The sequence below is a fragment of the Salmo trutta genome, chromosome 21 (assembly GCF_901001165.1).
Source record: "Salmo trutta chromosome 21, fSalTru1.1, whole genome shotgun sequence".
In the NCBI taxonomy this organism is placed as follows: domain Eukaryota; kingdom Metazoa; phylum Chordata; class Actinopteri; order Salmoniformes; family Salmonidae; genus Salmo; species Salmo trutta.
In genome coordinates this window covers 22,282,117-22,289,500 of record NC_042977.1, presented here as the reverse complement: position 1 = coordinate 22,289,500, position 7,384 = coordinate 22,282,117, and the positions used below count along the sequence as shown (strand labels likewise).

The following is a 7,384-nucleotide window of genomic DNA, read 5'->3' as shown; positions in this document are numbered from 1 at the left end:
ACTGGAACTCTACCAAGTCAAGGTAAGATTTTGGTTTTACAAATTTATCATCACCGGGGCCTGCCGGTGTAACTGCTAAACCGCTTACTGACTGTACACTTGTAGCGGTATTTATATGTACCACAGGAGAACCAAGAAATGAAGAGCGACACCACGGCTGTCTTTTTGCCTTTTTTGTCAATCTGCAATATTATTATGAATAGACAGGACAGGAACACATCAGTTTTCAATACACCATCTGACATTTTGTTCTATACAGGAGCATGAAGAAAGGTAAAACACCTGTCTCACATCCCCAATACATTGTTAGGTGCTTTCAGTGTTGACAGTATTAAAATACAACAACTCATGTACAAAAACACTAATACAAACAAGCTACAACGTGAAATCGCCTTTATCCCATTCAGACCTTAGAGGGCTAAAACTACATGTCCCGTAATGCAACGCTAGCATCAGTTGGCAGCTCAGCTAAACGTTTGCATCACAGAAAGGCATGCTAGTTAGCAACAGCATTAATTTTTAGCACTCTGTAAACTATATCAATACCAATACAACTCTGAAAGTTACATGTTTCAATAGTTTCACACTCCCTTATAACAATATCTACAGCATTAACCTTGGGATGTTTTATTTACTTCACGATATAGACTTCTACCAAGGAGTAATCTGCAACACATACCTTTCTCTCTCTCTCTATGTTTTCTTGGACTGAGGAGAACGGGAGCTACGGGTAGTACCAGGGTGTTAGGTGACGTAAGCACCCAGATGAAATAAAATACATTTAATGAAATAAAACCCGAAGATGTTAATATCATTCAGCTACCGTAGCTGCCTAATTAACATCAACAGGCAGCACTAGTAGCCGAACAATGAAAAATAGACACCAAAAGTAAAGTTCCTGGCGATCATAGCGATCTGACTCCCCCCACATGTCTGAACTTGGAATATTCCTGTTTGTGGGTTTGGGCCACTGACCCTTAACCTGGTTGTTCTGTTCTGCGTTGTGTACTATTCTAATAATTTGAAGTTTGATGGAATAACCATTTCAACTCTCCTACACACTATACTGCATGATTGTAGCGAGTTTGCTAACGTGTTAATTCTATTAGCTATGTTAACTATGACATTAGTTTAGCTAATATGGTGACAACGATGTAGGCAGTGTGTAGCAGTAGGCGTTTATGATATATTTTTGCTTGGAAAGGTTTTTTCGATTGGTCACTGACAGCTCAAATCAAATCAAATGTATTTATATATTTATCACCTTCTTACATCAGCTGATATCTCAATGTGCTGTACAGAAACCCAGCCTAAAACCCCAAACAGCAAGCAATGCAGGTGTAGAAGCACGGTGGCTAGGAAAAACTCCCTAGAAAGGCCAAAACCTAGGAAGAAACCTAGAGTAACCAGGCTATGAGGGGTGGTCAGTCCTCTTCTGGCTGTGCTGGGTGGAGATTATAACAGCACATGTCCAAGATGTTCAGATGTTCATAAATGACCAGCATGGTCAAATAATAATAATCATAGTAGTTGTCGAGGGTGCAACAAGTCAGTAACACAAGAGTAAGTGTCAGTTGGCTTTTTCATAGCCGATCTTTGAGAGTATCTCTACCGCACCTTCTGTCTCTAGAGAGTTGAAAACAGCAGGTCTGAGACAGGTAGCACGTCCGGTGAACAGGTCAGGGTTCCATAGCTGCAGGCAGAAGAGTTGGAACTGGAGCAGCAGCACGGCCAGGTGAACTGGGGACAGCAAGGAGTCATCAAGCCAGGTAGTCCTGAGTCATGGTCCTAGGGCTCAGGTCCTCCGAGAGAGAGAAAGAAAGAGAGAAAGAGAGAATTAGAGAGAGCATATTTAAATTCACACAGGACGCCGGAAAAGACAAGAGAAATACTCCAGATGTGACAAACTGACCCTAGCCCCCCGACACATAAACAGCTGATGTGTTATGCAATGAAGTCAGGGTCAGGACAGGCAAAGGTCAAAAACCAGGAGGACGAGAAAGGAGCGGCTGGGAACCGATAGGCAGATGACAGGACAAATGCTGGTAAGCTTCAACGAACAAGACAAACTGGCAACAAACATACAGAGAACACAGGTATAAATGCATAGGGGATAATTGGGAAGATGGGTGACACCTGAAAGGGGGTGGAGACAAGGACAGGTGAAACAGATCAGGGCGTAACAGTAAATAAGAATTTGTTCTTAACTGACTTGCCTAGTTAACGAGAGTCTTGTTTTTAAAATGGTGTAAAATAGTCATATGTTTGAGAAAATGAAGTTATAGCATTTATGAGGTATTTGTATTTCGCGCCACGCGATTCCACTGGCTGTTGACTAGGGTCAAACGTCCCACCTTGCCCAGGGAGGTTAAAGATACACTTCTCCTTGATGTAACCACATTGTCCAATTTCAAAAATATTTTACAGCGAAAGCAAAACATTAGATTATGTTAGGAGAGAATATAGACAAAAATAATCATACAGCCATTTTCCAAGCAAGGACATGTGTCAATAAAACCCAAAACACAGCAAAATGAAGCACTAACCTTTGACGATCTTCATCAGATGACACTCCTAGGACATTATGTTACACAATACATGTATGTTTTGTTCGATAAAGTTCATATTTATATCCAAAAACAGCATTTTACATTGGCGCCTGATGTTCAGAAAATGTTTTTCCCACCAAAAACTTCTGGTGAAATTACAAAAATACTCATCATAAACATTGACAAAATACATAACAATTATTTTAAGAATTATAGATGGACTACTTCTTTATGCAACCGCTGTGTCAGATTTTAAAATAGCTTTACGGAGAAAGCACATTTTTCAATATTCTGAGTACATAGCTCGCCATCACAGCAAGCTATACAGACACCCGCCAAGTTTGGGGCAACCTAAACTCAGAATTAGTATTAGAAATATTGTATTACCTTTGCTGATCTTCGTCAGAATGCACTCCCAGGACTGCTACTTCCACAAGAAATGTTGTTTTTTGTTCGAAATAATCAATTTCTATGTCCAAATACCTCCGTTTTGTTCGTGCGTTCATGTCACTGTCCAAAGGCATAACGCGCGAGCGCAGTTCGAGACACAAAAGTCAAAATGTTCCATTACCGTACTTAGAAGCATGTCAAACGCTGTTTAAAATCAATCTTTATGGTATTTTTAAGGTAGAAATGCGATAATATTCAAACCGGACAATAGTGTATTCATTCAGGGAGAAAAAGAAGGAACAGCGTGCTCATGTGACCGCGCATATCCAATCCCTTTGTTGCCAGGCAGGCCACACAGTAACTGAGCTTTTATAATCTGCCCATTGACAGGAGAATGCTCAAGCACAGGGCCTCTGAGCACAGTAGTACAGAGCAGTTTCTGTCTGGGGCTCACATGTGGTCTAAGGCACTGTATCTCAGTGCTAGAGGCATCATTACAAACCCTGGTTCGATTCCAGGCTGTATAACAACTGGCCGTGATTGAGAGTCTCGTAGGGCGGTGCACAATTGGCCCGGTGTCGTTAGGGTTTGGCTGGGGTGGCCGTCATTATAAAGAAGAAATTGTTCTTAGCTGACATACTTAGTTAAATAAAAATGTACGTAGGTCTCCAAAACTGCAGTGCAAAACCTATGCACTTACCAATGAACCTTGAAAAAAGCAGAATTGCATTAAACATCTTCAGGGGGTCTGAATGGCTGGCTTCATGCGCTGTCAGGTAAGAGTGTATCACTATACTCTCCTCAAATATCTTGTAGACTACATACTGTACTGTCAAATCACAAATTGACTTTGAAGCTCCACCTCTCTACACTAAAGGTGGTTGGGTATTTGAGTTCAACTGTCTTTCTGGGTTGGATTGCTGCTAAATGTCATCTTCATGATTTTGAAGTAGTTCTGAATAGAGATATGTTAGCTCATTACTGCCCTCTATTGGTATTGTTTCAAAATGTCTTAAAAAACGACTCACAACACAAAGGACTGTAGACACGCACCCACGTGCACACACACTGTTTTTGTAAGGGGGCTGTATATCCTGTTGTCACTGTGGGCTTCAGAGCACAGTAGTACACAGCAGAGTCAGACAGCTGCAACCTCTGGATCGTCAAGGGGACTGATTGTGTCTTGGCATTTAGACTTGCATTGAATCTCTCTTTGAACCCTCCAGCATTGTCTCCAGATCCAAAAGAAAAACGGGTCAGCATATGTTTAGGGAAGTCATTTTCTTCTTGTTTGTACCAAAATAGATATGCATTATTATTATTAGCACTGGTGTTATATTGACAACTCAGTGTTACCAGTCCTCCTTCTGTAGCAATCACACCTCCTGGTTGCTGTTGAACATGGTCTCCTGTACACTCTGGAAGACAAAAAAGTATAAAGTGAGTGCTAATGAAAGTTGAAATTACATAGATGATGATTATAAAAACCAATGAGAGAAAAGTTCCATCATACCGAAGCAGAATACATCAAGAACCAGCCAGATGATCAGACAGAGTACCATGGTTATACAGAACACACTGAGAGTGACTGTGCGTTACAGTAAGAGGTAGAGATCCTCTCTCTCTCTTCCATACCAGTCTCAGCCTGTATATCACCATCAACTGACAGACATGAAGGAGGAGCCTGTTCAGAGAGATAAGATTGCATAGAAATGTATGAGTCAATATTACCTTGTCAATATTACATTAGCACTCTCTGCATTACAATAGACAAAGTGTAAAGCCTTCACATCTAGCTCACATGATACTGAAAGAAGCCTAAAGGAATTTACAATAACTTAAATGTTCCATGAAGTGAGTACGATTCATATTATTTTTTTATATACATAGATTAAAAACATACAGATGTTCTATTATAATTAATGTACAAACACTCATGTAGCTTACAGAGTATCTAATGCAGGTCTACTACCGTACATAACGTATATTAAAATACATTTTGTGCTTTGGTCCCAACTTTTCAGTGGTACTGAATGTTTCTATGGACACATGTGAAACCTATACTTTTTGTAAGGGGGCTGTGTATCCTTCTGTCACAGTGGGCCTCAGAGCACAGTAGTACACAGCAGAGTCAGACAGTCGCACCCTCTGGATCGTCATGGGGAATGATTTTGCTGTGACATTCAGACGGGCATGAAATCTCCCCTTGAACTCATTAACAGTTTCCTTAACTCCAATCATATCCTTTCTCTGCATCAACACGGGGTTGCCATTTGGCGGTTGTTTGTACCAAAAGAGATATGGCGATAGATCAGTTGTATCAAATGTACAACTGAGTTTTGTTGGTTGTCCTTCTACGACCATTACATCTTCTGTTGGCTGTCTTACATTCTCTTCTGCACTGCACCCTGAAAAGAAAGATACATATATCTTCACAACATTTAATAATAATGTATATACATCAAATGAACAAAGGCACAGAAAGAGACAGATGAACAGAGTGATGTTATACCAAAGCAGCATGCAGCCAGAACATGCAGGATCAGCCAATTTCTCATGACTAGTCAGTCAGTTTGAAGTGGAAAAGGTAAGGAGCAGAACAATGCTGATCTCTCTATCACAGAGCTTTGACACCCTCTGTCCTACTGTTGATGCTTCATGTTGTTCTGTATTACATGCAGTAGTAGACCATGGGGAGGTGTCTGTCTGTATGGCATCCTCTGATTCAGGGGTGTGTGTGCTTTGTTAGGTTGCCCCCTTTAGGTGGACTTTTATACTACACCACAGGTAAGTGTGAATTGTGAATAGAACCAACTACAAACAATAACATTGTTGCACTTTGTCATATTCCCAAGTGCTTTTCCAACCAATATCAACATGTCTAAGTGGAATTGAAGACCACTGACTGAAGAGTGAAGAATATGGCACCTTTAATACAGTAGAAACGGAGGTGCTTGGTACCAGTAAAGTCATATTACTGCTGCTTGTATCATAATACATATCCTCACTTTATCTAGCTATGACAATCGGTTTGTATTGCTAGTACTCTACAAATGTCGTACAAATGTGTGCAACCGCGACATTGAAACGAGGCTGCAATGAAAACTAATGGGACTGTAGCGACTGTGTTAACCTGTTGAGGATCTTATCCCGATCTTATCCCGGTATTGGGATTCATTGTCATGTGACCATGGCGGGGAATTCAAAACTGCAAGAGTAATCATTTCAAAAAATCAAATAATCAACTATTTTCCTCCATTTGAAAGATATATCTCCTAAATCTAACCACGCTGTCCGATTTTCAGAGGCATTACGGAGAATGCATAAAGTTAGGTTATGTGAGGAGAGTACATTGACAATAGCTGCGTGTAATGTTTAGCCAATTCAAAGAAGGGCATCAACAGACAGAAAACTAGCTAGAATTATGCACTTACCTTTGACAATCTGCATCAGATGACACTCATAGGACATTATGTTATACAATACATGCATTTTTAGTTCCATCAAGTTCATATTTATATCCAAAAACAGCATTTACAGTCGCGGTGAAATTCAGAATTTTTTTCGGCTCGAATGCACCCAGTGAATCCAGCATTACAAATCACGGAATTACTATTCGAAAACATTGGTAAATTATAATATTGTCATTCAAAGAATAATATATTATCATCTCGTAATTGCTACCGAATGGCCAGATCTCAAAATAACTTTACTGGGAAATCACATTTTGCATAAACTGGGTACTATGCTAACAACAATAAGCTATATGCTAAGCTAAGCTAAGCTATACCGTTAGCATTAGCATCATCTAATATCGATAATAACATTCTAAATATCCCCTTACCTTTGATTATCTCCATCAGAAGGCGCTGCCAGAGATCCCAGGTCCAGAACAAATGTGGTTTCTTTTGACAAAGTTCATAATTTATGTCCAAATAGTTAGCGTTCAGTAGGCTCCCACAAAATGAGGTGGGCAGTGTAAAGTCACGTCGAAAAGCTAAAGAAAACCTAGTAAATAATCTATTTACGTTTGTTTAAACATGTCAAACGTTGTTTAGCACTAATCTTTTGTTCCATTTTTAACGTGAAACATCAGTAAACATCAGTAATATTTTCACACAACCTATCAAGTGTCTAGAATAAACGATAATGACAAAGGCACTCTTCTCAGATTCATGCGCAGGCGCAAAAAATGAAGTGATGACGTGTCAACTTGTAAGCTTTCTAATTCGGTCTGTATTCATGACAGATGCTTCCAACAACTTTCTAAAGATCGTTGACATCTAGTGGAAGCAGTAGGAGTTGCGAACTGAATCCTTTCTCACTGTGGTATCTTTAAAACAATGACACTAAATAGTACAGTCACAAAATTCTCATTTTTTTTAATCTATTTTTCACAGGTTTTTGCCTGCAATATGAGTTTTGTTATACTTACAGACACCATT

General features: G+C 39.7%; 1 long non-coding RNA gene across 1 annotated transcript; it reads right to left on the bottom strand.

The window, feature by feature from the left end:
* Nucleotides 1-4,085: 4,085 nt before the first annotated feature.
* Nucleotides 4,086-4,508, bottom strand: LOC115156971 (uncharacterized). Its single transcript, XR_003868360.1, has 3 exons — nucleotides 4,453-4,508; nucleotides 4,296-4,357; nucleotides 4,086-4,171 (listed from the first exon to the last, which is right to left on the bottom strand). It is a non-coding gene; the product is annotated as an uncharacterized LOC115156971 (long non-coding RNA).
* Between the last annotated feature and the right edge of the window lie 2,876 nt (nucleotides 4,509-7,384).